We start from the raw sequence: 24,400 nt of genomic DNA on the forward strand, positions 1-24,400 counted from the left end.
CCAGTCTATGGTATTTTGGTATATCAGCCCTAGCCAACTAAGACAAATAGCTGAGGAAAAATTTTAGAAGAAATATTTCATTGTAATAATTTCATGAAGCAACCAACAAATTTCTGAGAGTAAAAGTTACTGGAAAATTAATAAGTTATATTAAATGTAACTTATGAGAATACTTTGATTTGAATGATCAAAAAATTCAGGTTACATTCTTTAAAGGTGGAGATCTGCTTGAGGGATTCAAGTACAGATGTCTCTGTCTCTAACACAGAAATGTGCTCAATAAATATTTTTTGAAATGAACAGTGAAAATTAAGTATGATCTTTGTATTAGGGTTCTCCAAAAAGACATAACCAATAGGGCACTAGATAGATAGATAGTGGGTAGGTAGGCAGGTAGATAGGTAGACAGACAGATAGATAGATGATAGATAGATAGGAAAGTTATTAGGGGTTCATGCAATTATGTAAGCTGAGGAGTTACACAATATGCCCTCTGCAAGCTGGAGAGCCAGGAAAGCCAGTGGTGTAGCTCCCATTCCAAGGCAGAAGGCCTGAGAACCTGTGGGTGTTTGTGCAAGGCCTGGAGTCCAAAGACTGGAGAACCTGGAGTTCTGATGTCCAAAGGCAGGAGAAGGAGGGTACCCCAACTGCAGGAGAGAGAGAGAAGAGAGAAAAGAGAAAGTGAGCTCACCTTTCCTCTGACTTTTTGTTCTATCTGGGCTCTCGGCTGATTGGAAGATGCCCACCCACCTTGGATGAGGGTGGATCTTCCTTACTCAGCCCACTGATTCGAATGCCAATCTCTTACATAAACAGCCACACAGACATACACCAAAATTATGCCCTGCCAGCTATCTGAGTATTCCTTAATCCAGTCAAGTTAACCACTAAAATTAATCATCGACATCTCCTGGTGTATATCTAAGGTACTAGAATTTCCTAATGAACTAGACCACAGCATTTTTCAAAGCAAAAATTTTGTTCTGCGTCTGGGCCATTATGTGTATATACGTCATTGTATGCACACATGTATGTATGTATGCCTCTATGTATCTATGTATGTATGTATGTATGTATGTATGTATGTATCTATCTATCTATCTATCTATCTATCTATCTATCTATCTATCTATCTATCGCTGTATGGTAAGTTGGGCTCAAAACTTGCCACCTTTTTGGGGTGTATAATCACATATGTACTGGTGAGTTCATAATTAAAACTTCATAAGGCACTTTATCAACAAAAGATGTTGCTGGTAACAAATGAACAGATCCTTTCAAATTTTAGTAAGAAGTCACCAAACTATTTCTCTCTTTGAGATGAATGCTATCTCAGATATAGGCTGCATTTCAAGAATCTGATCTAGTGAAGTAGAAATTGGAAAAAGTTTGAAAAGTAAAAAATGCCACACAGACACAAGGTGCTTATCAGCAGATATGGTGTAGTCTAGAAATTATTGCCAAGACTTTTGGAATTAAAAAATATATAACAAAACATTCTGTGAATTCTCAAAAGCACTTCAAGGTAAGGGGAGAGGAAATTCTCTTTTAGGTAAAGATTATATCTCTCTATCAAATATTAACACACAACCAAACCATCCTGAAGATAGGCTTGAGGAACATACCCACGTGAGATTGTGAGAGCCAGAGGTAGGATTTGAACTCAATTCTCTCTGATTCTAAAACCTGAATATTCAATGTTATCTGTAGAAGTGAGACCTTAGGTCCCCAAGAGAAAGGGTATGCAAATATATAATCATTAAAAATATGCCGATATGACCGCAGTAATTGCAAAGAACAGTTGAAGGCAATGAGGTATTTTAAGGGTCCATTTCTTGGTATGGAAAACAGAGGGATAAATTAGAGAACATTACTTACCTGTATGAGTTACATTTTTAAATACCTTGAGCATGGTCTTGTTCTTTAAGTCAAAGTACAGAAATGGACCCAGTGTCCTCTTCCCCAGAAAAATGATACTGGGGCCATTTAGAACAGAAACACACAGTAAGTATGTTGCTTGTTTAAGGACTATTGAGATTGTGAATATGAGTTTTCCAATTAGTATACACACAGGTGTATTTTAAACGCTTCAGTCCCCAGCAGTTCTGTCACTATAAGCTTTACCTTTAAAGCTTTGTTTTGATCATTTTTTTGGCTCCAAAAAGAATTTTCTTTTTTGTTCTGTTATTCTATATTTTGCTTCTTTGATGTGGGGCTCGACTGCCATGTTGCAGAAGCACATTTTCCAAGCTTAAGAAAAAAAAACAAACAATTCTCACCACCTACATATCAGGCTTCATTGAACAGTTTCTTTCCTTCCAATTAATTCAAGGAGAGTTAAGATGCATTGCTTCCTCTATTCATCAAGGTGATTGTCAATTGAAAAGGGAAAAGATAGCAAACGAAGCTAACGCTCTTCAGAAACTCTTAGCAAAGAAAAAAGAAAGAAAAAAATGAATAAAAGCCAGGAAGAGAGGAAACTCTTTAGAAAGCATCTAGAATGTAGAATGCATTTGTTAATTATCCTGGTAGACTGTCCAATGTTTTAATGTATATTTAAGACCAAAGAATGAAAAGAACATTATTGAGCATTTTTTTTTCAATTTTTTATTTCAACTTAATTTTGAACTACTCTTAAAAACTTTGCTGGCACTCAAAGCAGAGCAAAAGCAAAGATGTTTCTTACATTATTATTTATTAAAAAATGAGAAACAACTTAGATATACAGATATAGAGGATGTTTAAGTAAATTATGGTGTATCCACTGAATGAAAATTAGGCATTTGAAATAATATTCCTGACAATTTTATAAATAATTGATAAATACTTCTGTTTTATATGAGTATAAAAAGCATCATTAAAACTTTTATATTTAACATATAAATGTTCAGAATAGCTTTATTCTTAATACCAAAAAAGCTAGAAACAATCCAAATGTTCCTCAGAAGGTAAATGAATAAGCAAATTGTATTGAATTCATACAATGGAATAGTGCTCAATGATGAAAAGAACAAACGATGGATGCATGACTAAATCTCAGAAACATTATGCCAAGTGAATAAAAGCCAGGCACAAATAATTACAAACTCTGTGTTTCCATATATGAATTTCTAGAGTAGACAAGACAAATCTATGGCAACAAAAAACTTATCAGTGACAGCCAGGGACATGGTTTGAGAGGCACTTCACTGTAAAGGGTACAAGGGACCATTTTGGTGATATAAATGTTTTATGTCTTGATAGGGATAGTGGGTACATGAGACTTTTTAAAAATCAAAATATTATCAAGTTTTATATTTAAAATTTACAAATTTTATTATACCCCCAACAAAGTTGATTTTAAAATTGAATATGTTGTCTTAGTCCGTCCAGGCTGCTATGAAAAAAATACCATAAATTGGGTAGTTTATAAACAACAGAAATTTATTTTTTACAGTTCTAGAAGCTAGGAAGTCCATACTCCAGCAGATCTGGTGTCTGGTGAGGGTCTAGTTTCTGATCCATAGATGGTATCTTCTGGTTGTGTCCTCATGTGAGAAGGAGCAACAAGAGATTGGGCCTATTTTATAAGGGCACTAATTCCATCCATAAGGGCTCCCCACTCATGACTTCATTACCTCCCAAAAGGTCTCACCTCCTAATATCATCACCTTGGGGATTAGCATTTCAAGATATAAATTTGGGGGTGACACAAACATCAACCCATAGTATAGCATCAATTGTGTAAAATAAACTAACAGGAAACTATACATAGAAAAATACTATAAGGAACATTAGTAAGCATTAAAACATTTATGGTCATTATCCCTAGGTATGTCATTAAGAGTAATTTTTTTTCTTTCTCCTATTTGACTGAATTGTTAAAATTGGTACTGGAAGCATACACTTTTAATTTTATTCATCTACTATATCTATCTATCCATTGGTCCCTTGTTTGTCTCTCTGTCCATCCATCTATCCATCTACCCTCTTTTACCTTCCCAAATTATTACTGTTATGAAGAATTTTAGTAACAGGTTTATATAATATATATAATTATATAATATAAGATATATAATTCTTTTCAGTGTGCTTACAAACCCCAAGCATTGTAACAGTTCTGCTTCACAATGATTTAACCAGAGGAGACTTCCTTGGTTAGTTTTGTGGGCATGCCTGCCTCTGCCCCTCCCTGATTTGGGCAGTCACTTCAGGGAAAAGTAATAAAATACTTGATTTATTTTAAAAGAGTCAGGCTTATTGACTGCTTGGAATGCTTTGATCATTCATTTTGTCAGGATCAAAGAATAGAGACTATTGATTACTTAGTGTTCTATGCAGACCTGCTTGTATGACACAAAGATTACTTGAATAGCATTGATTGTTGTCTCTGGAGTTGCAATGAAAATGGAAATGGTTCTCCTGGGAGGCTGTCATTCTAAACAGCAGCAATAACATCAACTACTATCACTACCCCCCAAAATTTTTGTTTAAACAAGAATTAATATTAATATTAAAATGATTTGGAGTACTTACATATTTACAAAATAGTTTTAAGCAGACTTACTCTTGAGATACAGCAATCTTATGGGGTAAATAGAAGAAGCATTATAGATCTAGTTTTTAGAAGAAGATTCTGAGGCTCAGGAGGCTCATCACACAATTAAATGACAGAGTTAGTGTGCAAGTCCAGGACTTGAAATATTATTTCCACTATACTACACTGTTTGTCTTAATAAATTTAAAAATGTTCGCTCTCTTTTATGTCCATGTTGGCATTCATTAAAGTTTCCTGTTCTTCCAGGTTGAATGAACAGAAAAAGGCTTTCATAGGAATTTTGGTTGTTATTATTATATATGAAGATTTTCTCTCTGGCTCAGTTTAGAGGTGGGGAAAATTAAATGTAGCTTATTAAATCTTACAAATATTTTTGGGCCAGATCGATCAAATTCACTGAAATCTGACTCAAAGACATCATATTGGTTTGACCATGGTTTTCTTCTTCTGACCACAGTGTCAATATTTCAATCCAACAGAAACCTGACTGATTTATGAATATGTATTATTGGCAAGGGGGTAGGCATGGTGGCTAAACTATCAACACAAAGACAATTTCAGTGAAACATTTAAACCTAAGCATCTCTGATTTGGATAGAGAAATGGGTTCTCATTCTTGACTCTACAATATATTCAGTTTGTATAATCAATCTGCTTTAGGATACAAACTTTCCTCCACAAAATCTTTTGTTCCCCAGGAAAACAATGTTTGCTGTCAGATAAATCGGTGATAAAAGAAGACATTTTAGGAAAACATTTGTTTTATAGATTTCGTGTTTACATATCCAGAAACATGATTACTTTTTTTATTGTCACAAATACTTCTTTTCTCATTTAAAACAAAACAAAACTTTTAGCTGTGCTGCTCATAAGAAAGTAAATGAAAATATCTGAAAGATAAAGTAGTCACTTTCTCCTTATTAGATAGGCTAACACACCATGAAACATTAACGTTATTAGCAGAGTAGAATCCTAACCTAGTTCATCTAGGTTTATGATTTTAATTAACTGACTTTGCTCTTTCCAAAGTAATACAAATCAAAGATGCCAAAAGCACTTCATGAGAAGAAGGAAACATTACTTCTAAATTATTAAAGAAAGCCAAGAGAAACTGCCTATGGACAATTGGCTTAATCTAAGAGTTCATCTTTTTCTGCCTGCAGTTTCACTGAGCAGATGTTCCATTTTTCTTATCTTTTTGAAATATGATTTAAAAAAACATCTAGGGGAAAATTTTAAATTTCATGAAGGATGATGGTTTGCATCCCTTTTTATACCTTTATGTCCTACTATGTAAAATGAGAATATTAATACTGGCTGCCGTAGTGTTATTATGATCAAGCAAACCACAAGGCACCTGGCATAGATATGTTCAAAAATCTTTGTTATTATTCTTATTAAACTATTTTTCATAGTCTAAATATTAACTAATGCAATAACAAATGGATTTTTTTACCTTTGAAGATACACATGCATGTATGTATATATATCTGTATCTACGTACTCAAACATACACATGTATGTATATATTTTTCTTTTTTTTTTTAAATTTATTTATTATTATTGTACTTTAAGTTGTAGGGTACATGTGCATAACGTGCAGGTTTGTTACATATGTATACTTGTGCCATGTTGGTGTGCTGCACCCATCAACTCATCATTTACATCAGGTATAACTCCCAATGCAATCCCTCCCCCCTCCCCCCTCCACATGATAGGCCCCTGTGTGTGATGTTCCCCTTCCTGAGTCCAAGTGATCTCATTGTTCAGTTCCCACCTATGAGTGAGAACATGCGGTGTTTGGTTTTCTGTTCTTGTGATAGTTTGCTAAGAATGATGGTTTCCAGCTGCATCCATGTCCCTACAAAGGACGCAAACTCATCCTTTTTGATGGCTGCATAGTATTCCATGGTGTATATGTGCCACATTTTCTTAATCCAATCTGTCACTGATGGACATTTGGGTTGATTCCAAGTCTTTGCTATTGTGAATAGTGCTGCAATAAACATACGTGTGCATGTGTCTTTATAGCAGCATAATTTATAATCCTTTGGGTATATACCCAGTAATGGGATGGCTGGGTCATATGGTACATCTAGTTCTAGATCCTTGAGGAATCGCCATACTGTTTTCCATAATGGTTGAACTAGTTTACAATCCCACCAACAGTGTAAAAGTGTTCCTATTTCTCCACATCCTCTCCAGCACCTGTTGTTTCCTGACTTTTTAATGATCGCCATTCTAACTGGTGTGAGATGGTATCTCATTGTGGTTTTGATTTGCATTTCTCTGATGGCCAGTGATGATGAGCATTTTTTCATGTGTCTGTTGGCTGTATGAATGTCTTCTTTTGAGAAATGTCTGTTCATATCCTTTGCCCACTTTTTGATGGGGTTGTTTGTTTTTTTCTTGTAAATTTGTTTGAATTCTTTGTAGGTTCTGGATATTAGCCCTTTGTCAGATGAGTAGATTGCAAAAATTTTCTCCCATTCTGTAGGTTGCCTGTTCACTCTGATGGTAGTTTCTTTTGCTGTGCAGAAGCTCTTTAATTTAATGAGATCCCATTTGTCAATTTTGGCTTTTGCTGCCGTTGCTTTTGGTGTTTTAGACATGAAGTCTTTGCCCATGCCTATGTCCTGAATGGTACTACCTAGGTTTTCCTCTAGGATTTTTATGGTATTAGGTCTAACATTTAAGTCTCTAATCCATCTTGAATTAATTTTCGTATAAGGAGTAAGAAAAGGATCCAGTTTCAGCTTTCTACTTATGGCTAGCCAATTTTCCCAGCACGATTTATTAAATAGGGAATCCTTTCCCCATTTCTTGTTTCTCTCAGGTTTGTCAAAGATCAGATGGCTGTAGATGTGTGGTATTATTTCTGAGGACTCTGTTCTGTTCCATTGGTCTATATCTCTGTTTTGGTACCAGTACCATGCTGTTTTGGTTACTGTAGCCTTGTAGTATAGTTTGAAGTCAGGTAGCGTGATGCCTCCAGCTTTGTTCTTTTGACTTAGGATTGTCTTGGAGATGCGGGCTCTTTTTTGGTTCCATATGAACTTTAAAGCAGTTTTTTCCAATTCTGTGAAGAAACTCATTGGTAGCTTGATGGGGATGGCATTGAATCTATAAATTACCTTGGGCAGTATGGCCATTTTCACGATATCGATTCTTCCTATCCATGAGCATGGTATGTTCTTCCATTTGTTTGTGTCCTCTTTGATTTCACTGAGCAGTGGTTTGTAGTTCTCCTTGAAGAGGTCCTTGACATCCCTTGTAAGTTGGATTCCTAGGTATTTTATTCTCTTTGAAGCAATTGTGAATGGAAGTTCATTCCTGATTTGGCTCTCTGTTTGTCTGTTACTGGTGTATAAGAATGCTTGTGATTTTTGCACATTAATTTTGTATCCTGAGACTTTGCTGAAGTTGCTTATCAGCTGAAGGAGATTTTGGGCTGAGACAATGGGGTTTTCTAAATATACAATCATGTCATCTGCAAACAGGGACAGTTTGACTTCTTCTTTTCCTAACTGAATACCTTTGATTTCTTTCTCTTGCCTAATTTCCCTAGCCAGAACTTCCAACACTATGTTGAATAGGAGTGGTGAGAGAGGGCATCCCTGTCTTGTGCCAGTTTTCAAAGGGAATTTTTCCAGTTTTTGCCCATTCAGTATGATATTGGCTGTGGGTTTGTCATAAATAGCTGTTATTATTTTGAGGTACGTTCCATCAATACCGAATTTATTGAGCGTTTTTAGCATGAAGGGCTGTTGAATTTTGTCAAAAGCCTTTTCTGCATCTATTGAGATAATCATGTGGTTCTTGTCTTTGGTTCTGTTTATATGCTGGATTATGTTTATTGATTTGTGAATGTTGAACCAGCCTTGCATCCCAGGGATGAAGCCCACTTCATCATGGTGGATAAGCTTTTTGATATGTTGCTGAATCCAGTTTGCCAGTATTTTATTGAGGATTTTTGCATCGATGTTCATCAGGGATATTGGTCTAAAATTCTCTTTTTTTGTTGTGTCTCTGCCAGGCTTTGGTATCAGGATGATGTTGGCCTCATAAAATGAGTTAGGGAGGATTCCCTCTTTTTCTATTGATTGGAATAGTTTCAGAAGGAATGGTACCAACTCCTCCTTGTACCTCTGGTAGAATTCAGCTGTGAATCCATCTGGTCCTGGACTTTTTTTGGTTGGTAGGCTATTAATTATTGCCTCAATTTCAGAGCCTGCTATTGGTCTATTCAGGGATTCAACTTCTTCCTGGTTTAGTCTTGGAAGAGTGTAAGTGTCCAGGAAATTATCCATTTCTTCTAGATTTTCCAGTTTATTTGCGTAGAGGTGTTTATAGTATTCTCTGATGGTAGTTTGTATTTCTGTGGGGTCGGTGGTGATATCCCCTTTATCATTTTTAATTGCGTCGATTTGATTCTTCTCTCTTTTCTTCTTTATTAGTCTTGCTAGTGGTCTGTCAATTTTGTTGATCTTTTCAAAAAACCAACTCCTGGATTCATTGATTTTTTGGAGAGTTTTTTGTGTCTCTATCTCCTTCAGTTCTGCTCTGATCTTAGTTATTTCTAGCCTTCTGCTAGCTTTCGAATGTGTTTGCTCTTGCTTCTGTAGTTCTTTTAATTGTGATGTTAGAGTGTCAATTTTAGATCTTTCCTGCTTTCTCTTGTGGGCATTTAGTGCTATAAATTTCCCTCTACACACTGCTTTAAATGTGTCCCAGAGATTCTGGTATGTTGTATCTTTGTTCTCATTGGTTTCAAAGAACATCTTTATTTCTGCCTTCATTTCGTTATGTACCCAGTAGTCATTCAGGAGCAGGTTGTTCAGTTTCCATGTAGTTGAGCGGTTTTGATTGAGTTTCTTAGTCCTGAGTTCTAGTTTGATTGCACTGTGGTCTGAGAGACAGTTTGTTATAATTTCTGTTCTTGTACATTTGCTGAGGAGTGCTTTACTTCCAATTACGTGGTCGATTTTGGAGTAAGTACGATGTGGTGCTGAGAAGAATGTATATTCTGTTGATTTGGGGTGGAGAGTTCTATAGATGTCTATTAGGTCTGCTTGCTGCAGAGATGAGTTCAATTCCTGGATATCCTTGTTAACTTTCTGTCTCGTTGATCTGTCTAATGTTGACAGTGGAGTGTTGAAGTCTCCCATTATTATTGTATGGGAGTCTAAGTCTCTTTGTAAGTCTCTGAGGACTTGCTTTATGAATCCGGGTGCTCCTGTATTGGGTGCATATATATTTAGGATAGTTAGCTCTTCCTGTTGAATTGATCCCTTTACCATTATGTAATGGCCTTCTTTGTCTCTTTTGATCTTTGATGGTTTAAAGTCTGTTTTATCAGAGACTAGTATTGCAACCCCCGCTTTTTTTTGTTCTCCATTTGCTTGGTAAATCTTCCTCCATCCCTTTATTTTGAGCCTATGTATGTCTCTGCGTGTGAGATGGGTCTCCTGAATACAGCAGACTGATGGGTCTTGACTCTTTATCCAGTTTGCCAGTCTGTGTCTTTTAATTGGAGCATTTAGTCCATTTACATTTAAGGTTAAGATTGTTATGTGTGAACTTGATCCTGCCATTATGATATTAACTGGTTATTTTGCTCGTTAGTTGATGCAGTTTCTTCCTAGCCTCGATGGTCTTTACATTTTGGCATGTTTTTGCAATGGCTGGTACCGGTTGTTCCTTTCCATGTTGAGTGCTTCCTTCAGGGTCTCTTGTAAGGCAGGCCTAGTGGTGACAAAATCTCTAAGCATTTGCTTATCTGTAAAGGATTTTATTTCTCCTTCACTTATGAAACTTAGTTTGGCTGGATATGAAATTCTGGGTTGAAAATTCTTTTCTTTAAGAATGTTGAATATTGGCCCCCACTCTCTTCTGGCTTGGAGAGTTTCTGCCGAGAGATCTGCTGTTAGTCTGATGGGCTTCCCTTTGTGGGTAACCCGACCTTTCTCTCTGGCTGCCCTTAAGATTTTTTCCTTCATTTCAACTTTGGTGAATCTGGCAATTATGTGTCTTGGAGTTGCTCTTCTCGAGGAGTATCTTTGTGGCGTTCTCTGTATTTCCTGGATTTGAATGTTGGCCTGCCCTACTAGGTTGGGGAAGTTCTCCTGGATGATATCCTGAAGAGTGTTTTCCAACTTGGTTCCATTTTCCCCCTCACTTTCAGGCACCCCAATCAGACGTAGATTTGGTCTTTTTACATAATCCCATACTTCTTGCAGGCTTTGTTCATTTCTTTTTCTTCTTTTTTCTTTTGGTTTCTCTTCTCGCTTCATTTCATTCATTTGATCCTCAATCGCAGATACTCTTTCTTCCAGTTGATCGAGTCGGTTACTGAAGCTTGTGCATTTGTCACGTATTTCTCGTGTCATGGTTTTCATCTCTTTCATTTTGTTTAGGACCTTCTCTGCATTAATTACTCTAGCCATCAATTCTTCCACTTTTTTTTCAAGACTTTTAGTTTCTTTGCGCTTGGTACGTAATTCCTCCTTTAGCTCTGAGAAATTTGATGGACTGAAGCCTTCTTCTCTCATCTCGTCAAAGTCATTCTCCGTCCAGCTTTGATCCGTTGCTGGCGATGAGCTGCGCTCCTTTGCCAGGGGAGATGCGCTCTTATTTTTTGAATTTCCAGCTTTTCTGCCCTGCTTTTTCCCCATCTTTGTGGTTTTATCTGCCTCTGGTCTTTGATGATGGTGATGTACTGATGGGGTTTTGGTGTAGGTGTCCTTCCTGTTTGATAGTTTTCCTTCTAACAGTCAGGACCCTCAGCTGTAGGTCTGTTGGAGATTGCTTGAGGTCCACTCCAGACCCTGTTTGCCTGGGTATCAGCAGCAGAGGCTGCAGAAGATAGAATATTGCTGAACAGCGAGTGTACCTGTCTGATTCTTGCTTTGGAAGCTTCCTCTCAGGGGTGTACTCCACCCTGTGAGGTGTGGGGTGTCAGACTGCCCCTAGTGGGGGATGTCTCCCAGTTAGGCTACTCAGGGGTCAGGGACCCACTTGAGCAGGGAGTCTGTCCTTTCTCAGATCTCAACCTCCGTGTTGGGAGATCCACTGCTGTCTTCAAAGCTGTCAGACAGATTCGTTTGCGTCTGCAGAGGTTTCGGCTGTGTTTGTTATTGCCCTGTCCTCAGAGGTGGAGTCTACAGAGACAGGCAGGTTTCCTTGAGCTGCTGTGAGCTCCACCCAGTTCGAGCTTCCCAGCAGCTTTGTTTACCTACTTAAGCCTCAGCAATGGCGGGCGCCCCTCCCCCAGCCTCGCTGCTGCCTTGCCGGTAGATCACAGACTGCTGTGCTAGCAATGAGGGAGGCTCCGTGGGTGTGGGACCCTCCCGGCCAGGTGTGGGATATGATCTCCTGGTGTGCCTGTTTGCTTAAAGCGCAGTATTGGGGTGGGAGTTACCCGATTTTCCAGGTGTTGTGTGTCTCAGTTCCCCTGGCTAGGAAAAGGGATTCCCTTCCCCCTTGCGCTTCCCAGGTGAGGCAATGCCTCGCCCTGCTTCAGCTCTCGCTGGTCGGGCTGCAGCAGCTGACCAGCACCGATTGTCCGGCACTCCCCAGTGAGATGAACCCAGTATCTCAGTTGAAAATGCAGAAATCACCGGTCTTCTGTGTCGCTCGCGCTGGGAGTTGGAGACTGGAGCTGTTCCTATTCGGCCATCTTGCTCCGCCTGTATATATTTTTCAAAGGAAGTCTTTTTATTGTTGCTGCTGCTAAGCAATGGTTTCAGTGAAATTCAAATACAGAGAAAGTAACTTACTTATCTGCACAGAGACCAGAGGTAGATGAAAAAACAGTTCTTGTCATCTCAGAGGAGACTGAGTGATGAGGCCTCTGGACTCAGCCTCTATTTTGCAGCAGTCATTTCACAAGTAAAAGGAACCTTCATTGTGAGAATGGACAGACAGATAGGACAGAGGCTATTTAATTATAATAAAGGGAAAGCCCTGTTGGAGTAAGCTACACGCTGCCAGACCTCATTTTCTCATGACTGCATAATCTGTCATAGCATTGTTTAAGGATTATTGTTTTAAGCCTACATGGAATCTTGTGGAGACTGGGGTATGTGGATTAACAACAACAACAACAACAAAACCAAAGCTCTAGATTTAAGAATTGCCAGAAGGCCGTTCATTAGAAGTCTGCACAGTATTAGAGTTCTTGAAATATGGTTACTAAAGACTTCACTAGATCAAAGGATTTCTTTTTCCTCAGGTTTTCATGATGTTTCATATTTTCTTTCACACATGTTTCCTGTCAGACTTTACAGTTATGAGTTTGCACCCCCATCCCTTGCCTATTGAAAATCCACAAACTGTGGAGTGTAGAAACTATTTGGAAAAAGGTTAGAGAAAAAACTCACTTGTCTAATCACGCAGCAGAAGTGGCTTCTGCAGATTCCAAAAGAAAAGATTAATCTCACTGCTCCTCCTTCACAGTCTTTACTCGTGGAGCCTATGGTTTAATAGAGGGAGAACTCAGTGTCATGACCTCATTTTTTGCTATGCTAAGATTTGTTGTATAGGAAGGGTGGGACTTCTATTGAACCAAGCAAATCTCTCAAATGAAAGAGAAACCACAGCAGTGCATTTCTTGTACCTACTAAGTATTCAGTATTTATTGAATAAAGTAATAAATAATGAATGATTCATAGTGTGTTGCCTCAGCTTTTTCTCTGAGCCTTAGGTTTCTCTTCTATATGTGGTTTGGAGCAGATCAGGGCTATATACAATTCTTGGGGGATAAGAATGTTCTTGTCAGCTCCTATCCCACATGTCAGTTGATTGGCTAAGCCATCATCCCCCCACCAGGATGTATTCAAACCTGGCACTGAATATTCAATCTTTATAATACAGTGACATTCCTCTGGATATCTGTGTTCACACAGGAGCCTAGCCAGTTGTTGGGAAGGCAATGGTTGCCCGCAGTGAGGAAGGAGGAAGAGTGAAAAGAGGCTTTGGGAGCATGTTTTTTCTCCCCAGGTCTTTGAGAAGCCAGGCAACGTGTAGGGCCTTAGTCCAGAGAGTTGTGACTCGGCAAAGGGCTCAAGTCCCGGTAGGAAGCTGAGGCAGAAGGCCAGGCCATGTGGACCAGGCCCAGAATGCGGAGGGAAGAAGAGGACTACCATTTGGTCAGGCCCCAGGCGCCCAGCACTCACACCAGGTGTACCAGGTTCTGAATTTATAGCTAAACAGCTATTTTCAGACCCCTCCTGCTAGTAGAGGCATGCCTGCTTGCATACTGCCTGCTTTGGTTTAGGAAGTAGGTGGAGTTTTCTGCAGGTGGAAAAGCACAGCTGAAAAGGGAGACAGAAAACAGCTCTGACAGACACAGAACAGTATCCTTTCTATGGTGCTAATTTGAAGAACTCTTTCAGTAATGTTGATTTGAGGGTGGTTGCACAACCAGAGAGATGAAGGGGAAATGGACGTTTTCTTCAGTCTGGATAACAGCACAGGCTACGCTGAGTGTTACAAAATCACCTGCTGAGGGATTCATGTCAATGTGTCCCATTCGTCCTCCTCCTCCTCAAAAAAAAAAAAAAATAAATAAATAAATAATAATAATAATAATAATAAAATAGAGTTCAGAGGGTTATTTTAAAATATTATTATTTCTGACCAAAAACATGCCCATAGAGTCTGGAAGAATGACCACCTGGCAGGCAGTAACAGCAAATCACATGTTAGTTTCATGGAACCTAAAATCTAGCTGGATCCAGCTGGACAGAGTACAACACATGAATAAACATATAAAAATAAAGATTTAAAAACTTCAACATTAGCATCTATCATTGGACATTTGTGTGACCTCAAATCTCAACCACAGTAAAAAGCCCAAACATTCCAATGCAGCTGGGGAAATTTTTCCATGGTGTAAGGGCCATTTAAGGTCCAAGACTAGTCACCTTATACCTTGGCTCAACTCCTAAGAATCCAAATCCCAGAGGCTTGGGCTACATGTGGCAGGTCAGGACATTCTCAGTAAGGCCCTTCAGGACCTTTCTCAGGCTGAGAACCTAACTAAATGGAGTCAATAGATACAGACACAAAGGTATCCTTGAAGTTTATATTTTGATTTCCAGCTGTTGCAAAAAGGTGTTCTTAATCTCCAAATATAGTCACATTGCAGGGTTATAGTTTCAATCTATGCATTTGGGTGGACACAATTCAGTCCATAACTCTCTTTACATTATTTTGGTTTTGCAAAGGCAAGTGGGAGATGATAGCTGTGCAAACTAGAACTTAATTCTAATGGAGTAAGTTCCCAAATGGAACTTGAGGGCTGAAAATAGTAATGACCTATGTATACCTTTATATTTTTCCTCAGAACACCTTTCTATGAATGTTGTTTTATAAAAAATTCATGACAACCATGAGAAGTAAATTGGAAAAATATTATTATCCCTGTTTGGCAGGCAAGAAACCTGAGGGGGTGATGGGGCGTGTGTCAAATGACTTGCCTAAAGTAAATCTGAGAGCTCAGAGGCACTGGGATCACCGTGCAGACCCTGCTGTATGCTTTCCATGGCCTTGTCTCCATCACTCGTCTTTCCTTTGCAAGCTGCCAGTAAAATATCTTTCAGATGTCCCACAATGACGCAACAGGACAAACATCTATAGCAATCCCAGACACCAGCAGTTATTTAAAATGAGTAATATGGAATCATGCCCCAAAAGGTTGAGGCTCTGTAAGTTATTTCACTCTTGCTACAGTTTCATTCTCAAAATATTTTCTGGGCACAGTTCCTTAAGTAAATGGAAGAAAAATACCCTGGAGGAAGATAAAAACTTTAGTGTGAAATCTATTGTATTTTTTTTTAAATGAGCAAAGTTCAGACAGAAACAGGAAAATTGAGCACCTGATGTGAAGAGGGAAGGTTTCTTATATGAAGTCTTTAGGTGATCCAGAAGAATATGCCAGTAGGATCTGGTTTGGAATATTCCCAAGGGCAAGGTGCAGCCTCTCTGAGATTTTACGAATCATGCATTCGTGAAAACACCTGCCTTGTCCTTCAGAGTTTTCTCTAAGCTCAGATCAGCCTCACTGGTTTGTCCTTCCTCACTCCTCCCATTTAGGCTGATTAAGGAGCTGCTTCCTTGATCAGCAACTTTCTCTTCTGGATAAACACACATAGATTCCGGAACAAGAAAACCAGAGAGGTAAACCAGTGGTTCTCTGATGCTTGCGTCAGGGGCAACAGGAGGTTTCTTCTAGGTGCCAGTACCACATTGTAGTGATCCTACGTCATAGCCCTACGGATTCTGCTCCACAACAATGGGCTGACTTTTATTCTTTTTGCAATAGGTTCTTCTCCTACGACATTTTTTTTTGCCTCTCTTTGCTTTTATTCTCTTTCTGTCAATAAGAATATGTGACAAACTTCCAGTTTAGAAATAATTTACCAACCTGAGCATGTGGGGTGTTAATTGTGTTGGTATATTGAAGAGAACTGCGTGCTGTGATGTTCTCAGTTCAGCTCTATGTTATATGGCTATATCCTATAGATTTGTTCTGAGTGGAAAAATCGGTCGGGGGTGGGTGTGTTGAGCTATATTGTTAATCCATAGTCATAGTATTCTTCAAATAATAGCATTCACCAGACCTGCTACATCTTCGGCAGTTACATTTACATTTTGTGTCAATTGCTGCTCTACCTGTAGGCCTGCTCAAAAATGGCCCACCTACATTACTTAGCTAAGGGCCACACATACAGGGCTCAGGGAAAATGAGCTGATTGAAAACTAAAAGCTGTTATTTACTGAGCATCTGCCAGGGGCCAGGTCTCTAGCTAACTATTTTACATTCATTATCTCAATTCGTGCTCACATCCCTTCCGTCAGGTGAACACTGTCGTCTCTGTTTCACCAAAGAGAAAATTGAAACTCAGAAATGCCAAGCATTTTCTCACGACTACTCAGTGGCAGAGCTAGGACTGGAACCCAGGACTTTGTCAAGACCTATCATCTAGACCTGACATTATACTCCTGCCCCCCAGAAGGGCTTTGTTACCATCCAGTTGCAGCATTTACTGGCCTATGGTCATTCTATCAAGTGGAATCTTAACACCTAAACAGTTTGGGGCAAGCAGTTTGTTTATATCAACTCGACCAATTGCCTTTGAAATATTTGTAATCTTTCTTTATTAATCCTACAATGTTAAGTAATTAGTCTGTTGCTTTGAAAAGCAAGTTGTGATTAAAATTTCGGACAGCTATATAATACAGTGGTGCTCTATGTTATTCTTATCCCAGGGCATGCGATCAGTAGGAAATGGGTGTCCTGGAATTGCAGATAAACTGTGGTTCTGACAGCAGAATTGAAGCCCATTATCAACCTGGAGAAAATTCACTGTTCATTACCAGAAAGATTACAGATTGATTCTATCTGTCCTACAACCTACGTTTTTTAACGTTTTAAAATAACTTGTTACACAAACACATAACAATATCGATGGGATGCAAAAGAAAGGGGAGAAAATTACCTACGATCCTGACACATTTTTAAAAATCTATTTTCATTTCTCTTTATTCCCTTCTAGTCCTGCTCCATATGTGTAATTTTTACAGTGTTCGAACCTACCAGAGGTATTATTTTGTATTCTATTTATGTTCTTTCAATAAATATTAGAGCAGAAGCTTTTCCCACGTGTTTTTGGACTATTCAAGTGCTACAACTGTGGAAGGGCAGTGCCCACTTCCAGCTGAGGCCAGGCTGTGGGCAGCTTTCTGGCCCAGGAGGGCAAATAAAAGTGGCTCCTGAGAGGAGCGTTTGCTTCTTTTGCTCTCTATTATATTTTGATATATCCATGTTGAGAAATGTGGCTATAGTTCATTCCCTTTAACTGCAGGGAAGTATTTCACAGTATGAATATACCACAGTTCACCCATATCCAGGGAAGAATCTGAGCAGATGGTTAGACCTGGGTCTGCCCAAGGAAATGATTCTGTACTCAAAATCTGGATTAAAGATCAGCTCGTGAAGCCTCAAAGCCTTATAGAAGAATATTGCCGTAGAGGTCAGGAGAGAAACAAAGGAAGTACCCAGTAAGCAAGCCAGGTTGGAAACCAAAGATGGATGCTGGGGAAAGGAGGCTGTGTTTTGAGAGGAGGGTTCCAGTTAGAGCTGGGAGAGAAGAAGTAAGTGCAGTGATTTCTTAGCCTTGAGGTCCAGGCAAATCATCACTAACTAGGACAGTCATATTTTATTGCTTTATTTATATTTGGGTTCCACAAAGCTCACTGTACCTTTGTTTCTTGTTTTTTAAAAATTAAAAAATTTTTAATTTTTGCCACACAGCCTGATCATATGTTAAAATGTTGCCATATTTGCCTCAGATATTTGTAAGCTCTAAAACATTGGAGAGAGAGTTTAATCCACCTGTGTTGCTCTTCTCCAGCCAAATTTTCATTCCTCTTGTGTAGAAGTAACTGCTATTCTGAAGTTGCTATCTTTCCCATGCATGCTTTTAGAACATAGCATGTGTGTATCTAAATAATATCATTTTACAGATTTCATGCTATATACAAATAATACACTATTTGTGTCCTTCTGCAACTTACTTATCTATAGTTCACTCATTTTAACTGTTGCACATTATTTTGTTGTATGAACATAGCAGACTATTTTCCTTTAGATAGACAGTTATGCTGTTTTTAGGTTTTGCTATGTTTAAAATGGTATAGTTAACATTCTTGGGTATTTTTCCTTGTATATGTCAACACTGATGGGTTGAAGCAGTTACTTGGTGATATCAAATTGCCCTCCAAAGTGTTCGTTTCACCACATCCTCATTAATGTTTGGCATTGGCAAATTTTTACATCTTTGCTGATATGATTGATGTGAAGTGGTATATCATTTTGGTTTATTAACACTTCCTTGTTTAGTAGTCAGGTTAAGCATATTTTTATACATTTATTATCAATTCAGATTATTCTTCTGTGGGGTCTCTGTTTATGTCCTTTTCCTTCTTTTCCATCAGGTTGTTCAATATTTTCATAATTACTAATAGGAGTTCTTAAATCTGAATATTAATACTTATCAATTATAAGAGTTGCCAGTATCTCTTTTTGGTCTGTTCTTTGTCTTTTAATCTTATATACAGAGACTTTGAACAGAAATTCTGGTGTTTTTGACTTTAGCAATCTTTTTTAAAAAAATTATTATTGCGTTTTAATGACTAGTTTAAGATTTTTTTCTCTACCCTGACATAAGAAAAGAATGTTTAAAAGAATTTGTAAGAGTTTAAAGTGTTTGTTTTTTACATTTAGATTTTTAATCCACTTGAAACTTTGTTTTGTATATAGTATGAAATAGCCATCTGATCTTTTTTGATTTTTTCATGTAGATTGTCAATTTCACCCATCTACTGCTGTCTGATATGTGATGCCACCTTTGTCAAATAGTAGGTTTTCCTTTAGGAATAGATCTGTATGAAGGCTCTCTAATCTGTTCTACTGGTCCACTATCTATTTGTGCTCCAATACACCCTGTCTGCATCACTAAAGTTTTATAATAAGCTGTGGTACAAAGTCTCCCAAAGTCGTTTCTCAAAATTGTCTTAGTTTTAATTTACTTTTTTGGTCCTTTTTTTCTTCCATATTAGCTTAGGCTCAGATGAACACAAAGTTTGCCTACATTTTTTTTTTTCCAATTCTCATACCACGTACTTCTTTGTCTTACTGAATTTCCCAGGATCTCCCGTATAATATTGAATAAAATTGTCAGTAGTGAACATCCTTATGTTGGGACTGCTTCTAGAGTTTCAACATTGAGTATGGAATTTGTTGTAAGTTTTTAATGAACAGCATTCATCAGGTTAAATAAATCCTCTTCTACAGTGTTTTCTTAGAATTTTTTAAAAAATCAAGCACAGATATTGAATTGTATTGAATGTCATTTTTTGATTTATTATAATGATATGAAATTTTCCCTTTAATTTCTATTCATAGGTTTTATGAAGCTGTATTATATTTTCATGATTAATAAAAATTCATGGTTTATAATGTTGTAGTGCTTGTTTAATAAACTGCTGAATTATATTTGCTAATATTTTAATTAAGTTTTTGTTTATAATTGAGGTCTCTAATTTTGCTTGTTGGTAATTTTGTTTTTCTTATACTGTATATGTCTAGTTTGTTATATAAGTTATATTCACAATATAAAACAAATTGGGTAGCTTTTTTTTTCCAAATTGAATACAATTTTATAGGATTAAGATTTTCTTGAAAGAATATTTATTAAGGCATTACTAAAACCTTTTGGGAAAATAATAAATAATCAACTGGTCCTGGGATGGTTTGAAGTAGGATTTTTTTTATTACTGATTTCAATTTTAATAATGGTTATTAATTTATAGAATTTTTCTTGAGTCATTTTAAAACTATATTTCTAGAAAGTAACTTCAGAAAATTTTAGGAAGTACATCTTGGCCTTCAAGATTTTTAGAATAAAATTGTTATAGTAGTCTCCTATTGTAACTATAGGTATTTGTTTTTCATTCAAGTCAAAGATTATTTGTTTGTGAGTTTTCTTTAGTTCTTGATCACTATTGCCAAAGATTATCTCTGTTGCGTCGGAAATGTTTCAATGCCACCTCTCACATTGAATCAGTTTGCTGTTTTACCATGAATACTACAGGTGGTTACTAGGTAATACATTTTTCAAAAGGAATTATGGGGTCAAATATTTCAGTGTTTAATATTAATTATCAAAAGGAGAGTTTTGTGGGTAATATTTCCCATTGATATGGTTTGGCTGTGTCCCCACCCAAACCTCATCTTGAATTGTAACTCCCATAATTCCCACATGTCATGGTAGGGACCTAGTGGGAGGTAATTTAATTATGGGGATGGTTACCTGCATGCTGTTCTCATGATAGTGAGTGAGTTCTCATGAGATCTAATGGTTTTATAAGCATCTGGCTTTTCCCCTTCTGGCACTTCTACTTGCTGCCACCATGTGAAGAAAGACATGTTTGCTTCCTCTTCCTCCATGATTGTAAGTTTCCTGAGGCCTCCCCAGCCATGCTGAAATGTGAGTCAATTAAACCTCTTTTCTTTATAAATTACCAGTCTCAGGTATGTCTTTATTAGCTGCATGAGTACAGACTAATAACCCACACATATTTCATGATGGAAAATGTTACTTAAAAGACCATTTTATGTGGCTAGCATTCCATAGAAACACTGGGAAAATCTTGTTTTGTCTAAATCATTTTATAAATGAGTAAACTCATGTAGACTCCAAGAAGTCAAATCCTTTGATTAAGGCCATCATACTGTATCTCTCCTTCACTAATGCACTGGGCTCACATAAATGAGTGAATCAATGCAACATTCAGAATTGGAGAAACAGATAATTAACTGGTATTTTCTTACTCTTTATAAAATATTAAGAAAAAATCATTGTCAAAATTCAGCTCTTTAAACGTACTGGATTACAATAATTTAGATGAGAAGAAACTTTATAATTTAACATGACCTAGAAATGACAAAATTAACTCCACTTGTTATTTATAAGGAGAGATTCTTAATACTGGAATGGGGAAGGATAGTCCCTGAATTATATTTGTCTTATCACTTATCACCCTGCATCATTACTAGAGTGTCATCATTTCTATTAATAAGACATCATATTATAGATGTGTTGAGACCAAAAAATATTGATTACAATCACAGATATTAATGAAACAAGAATAATGGAGGAGATAATATGCAAAATAGAATGTACAATAATAATAAAAAAGACTCCTAATATTGAGTCGAAATATACCATTTTATGTACATCATTGTATGTATTAAATTAACATTTTAAAAATCCACGTTTCTGATGAAATCTGCACAAGGATGCCAAACAATAAATAACTTGCTAAAAGACTAATAGACCACCTATTTAGAGACATAGTATAGAAAGATATCCAGTAAAATAGTCTACATAATCAGCAAGAAAATGAGAGTACTTTATGTAAAATGCAATAGCTTCCTCTGTTTCTGTAGAAAACCTGTGTGGAAGTAATGTTTGGTCTTATATCTTTCTTTGTTCCTGCTTCAGACTCCACCAGGCCTGCTTTTATTTCCAAGATTTTTATATCAAATAAGAATATCGTTACCCATCAACATCCATGTTAGAAATGGCTTGTTTCTATACAAAAAGTTTGAAAGAAGATTAAAATTATTATTCTATTTGAAACACAGCTCTGGCACTTCCAGAGAGACCATCATAATATAGGTGATATAACGAATACCAGCAAAATGGGAAATGAGCAGAAAAAGTTATTACCACAAGTAACATGTTTCAGCAAAGGTGTTGAGATGTTCTTGGAAAAGAGCCCTTACTCTTGTCACCTTTGGAACTAGTCCAACTGCCAGAAGCCTACAGTCATAGAAATAAAACCACTCAGAAAAGAGTAGACATGTTCTATTTGGTATTTAGATATCAAAGACCATTATTACCAAACCAAAACTGGCCTGCACAATCTGATAAATATAAATGAACTCAGGGCCCTACATTAAAATATTTGAAGCTGAAACCAACATGAAGAAGCAAGTATCTTTAAATACTCTGGCTAAAGTATAGCTTTATTGAGTTCTATTTCCTTTATTTGCTTAGTTCTGAACTTTTAACTGATTCACTATCCTTGATTTAATTGGTGAGCCCTTTAGTGAAGTGTCTTTCTTTTAACAGCCTATAAAGTACTTCGCAAACTTACATAAGGAAAAAATTATACCTTCATGTCCTGTGGGAGGTTAAATTGAGGGCCATTTTGCAGTATGTCCTAAGTGTCCCCTCCTCCACTCTGTGGCTAATTAATGAAAACAGTCTTCTTGGGGGGTATTGCCAAATAAATACCAGACAAACTTGAGAGAAACCATAAATAGTTATTGGACAATGTTAACTTAACAACATGGACACAATGAAGATCCATCTGTTCCAGAGTGATAATAGTTGAAAACATCAACATAAAAAAGTACAGTAGGATACTGTATGGGGTCATTGTTTCTTTTATTTAGTAATTTATTTTATTTTTCTTAATTATACTTTAAGTTCTGGGATACATGTGTAGAACATCCAGGTTTGTTACATAGGTATACACGTGCCTTGGTGGTTTGCTGAACCCATCAGCCCGTCATCTACATTAGGCATTTCTCCTAATGCAATCCCTCCCCTAACCCCTCACCCCCTGACAGGCCCCGTTGTGTGATGTTCCCCTCCCTGGATCCATGTGTTCTCATTTTTCCAACTTCCACTTGTGAGTGAGAACAGGCGGTATTTGGTTTTCTGTTCCTGTGTTAGTTTGCTGAGAATGATGGTTTCCAGCTTCATCCATGTCCCTGCAAAGGACATGAACTTATCCTTTTTTATGGCTGCATAGTATTCCATGCTGTATATGTAACACGTTTTCTTTATCTAGTCTATCATTGATAGGCATTTGGGTTGGTTCCAAGTCTTTGTTATTGTGAATAGTGCGCAATAAACATACGTGTGCATGTTTCTTTATAGTAGAATGATTTATAATCCTTTGGGTATATACCTAGTAATGGGATTGCTGGGTTAGATGGTATTCCTAGTTCTAGATCCTTGAGAAATTGCCACATTGTCTTCCACAATGGTTGAACTAACCATTGCTTTTCTTTTCATTTTTAAATTTGAAAAATTGAATTATAAGAATGTAAGAAGAGTAAGAATAACATTATCATCTAGAAATAAGTTAAAATTTTACTTCTATGTACTTCTAGTCTTTTTAAAGGAAGCACTATGAATGCAATGAAAATACATTTACTACTTTCTTCTCAACTCCTACCTCCCAGTCAGCATTGCTTTTCTCTCGCTCTTTTTACTGGCTGCTTCTATTAAACGCTGAGGGACACAGGATGGAGTGTGTATGGGAAAGCTTTCTCTGGTGGGTTAATAATGAAAGACATTTTATAAGAGTTGAGTTGAAGAATGGATTTGAAAAGAGAAGAGATGCAGGTGGTCGGATTTGGAGTTAGGTACCTGAAAGAGGAGTGAACCTTTCTACAAATGAAGCAGGTTTTCCTTTGCTTCCTTTTATGCTTTCCTATTTTTATGTTATCATTCCCCAAGGCTCTAAGCCACGCATGTGCTTCTTTAAATAAATCTCACAAGATAAAAGCCAGTGCCTCAAAATCACCAGGCATTGATGCCTGTCTGTAAAATATAATCACACACTAATCATGGAGTATAGATTTGCTTTCTTCCCTAAGGCAAGACGTTCCCTGGCACCTGTGGAGGTGAGCCCCAGCATGAATGATCTGTTTTTGACAGTCTTTTCATACATGAAAACTCATGGACAAGTCACCTAGGCACACAATTTAACAATCCCAACTAGCATTTGTGTTTGCTGTGAAATGGTACATCCAGAAGACCAGGAGGTCGTCTTCTTCAGCCACGCCCATCTGTTGCTGCCCTGAAAAGTCTAACTTGGCCGTTGCATTTAATATTGCTGGCTGGCTACATGTGTGGATTTAAGTTAAAATTAATTAAGATTAAAAATCCAGTTTCTCAAGCACACAAGTGACATTTCAAGTGCTCAGTAGTCGTACATGACTAGAAGCTACCACACTGGACAATTCTCAACAGATACAGAACATTTCTATGATTGCAGAAAACTCTATTGGGCAGTGCGGGTTCAGGATGCAATAGCTTGTGACATTTTTTTCCACGTGATTGAAAGTCCCTCACATGCATAGTTCTCCTTGAAGATTGGTGGATTAGGGTGAAAACTATCTTTGTAAACTTTGGGGCTTTCTTCCTTCCCAATTGCTTCCCCATTGCTTATGGCCAAGCAAAAAATGTGGGTGACAGTAAGGAAAATACTATT

General features: G+C 37.4%; 1 long non-coding RNA gene across 1 annotated transcript; it reads right to left on the minus strand.

Moving 5' to 3' along the window:
• Positions 1-202: 202 nt before the first annotated feature.
• LOC105489127 (uncharacterized) lies at positions 203-21,922 on the minus strand. Its single transcript, XR_011612553.1, has 3 exons — positions 21,838-21,922; positions 2,125-2,250; positions 203-647 (listed from the first exon to the last, which is right to left on the minus strand). It is a non-coding gene; the product is annotated as an uncharacterized lncRNA (long non-coding RNA).
• Between the last annotated feature and the right edge of the window lie 2,478 nt (positions 21,923-24,400).

Source organism: Macaca nemestrina, chromosome 14, assembly GCF_043159975.1.
Source record: "Macaca nemestrina isolate mMacNem1 chromosome 14, mMacNem.hap1, whole genome shotgun sequence".
Classification (NCBI taxonomy): Eukaryota; Metazoa; Chordata; class Mammalia; order Primates; family Cercopithecidae; genus Macaca; species Macaca nemestrina.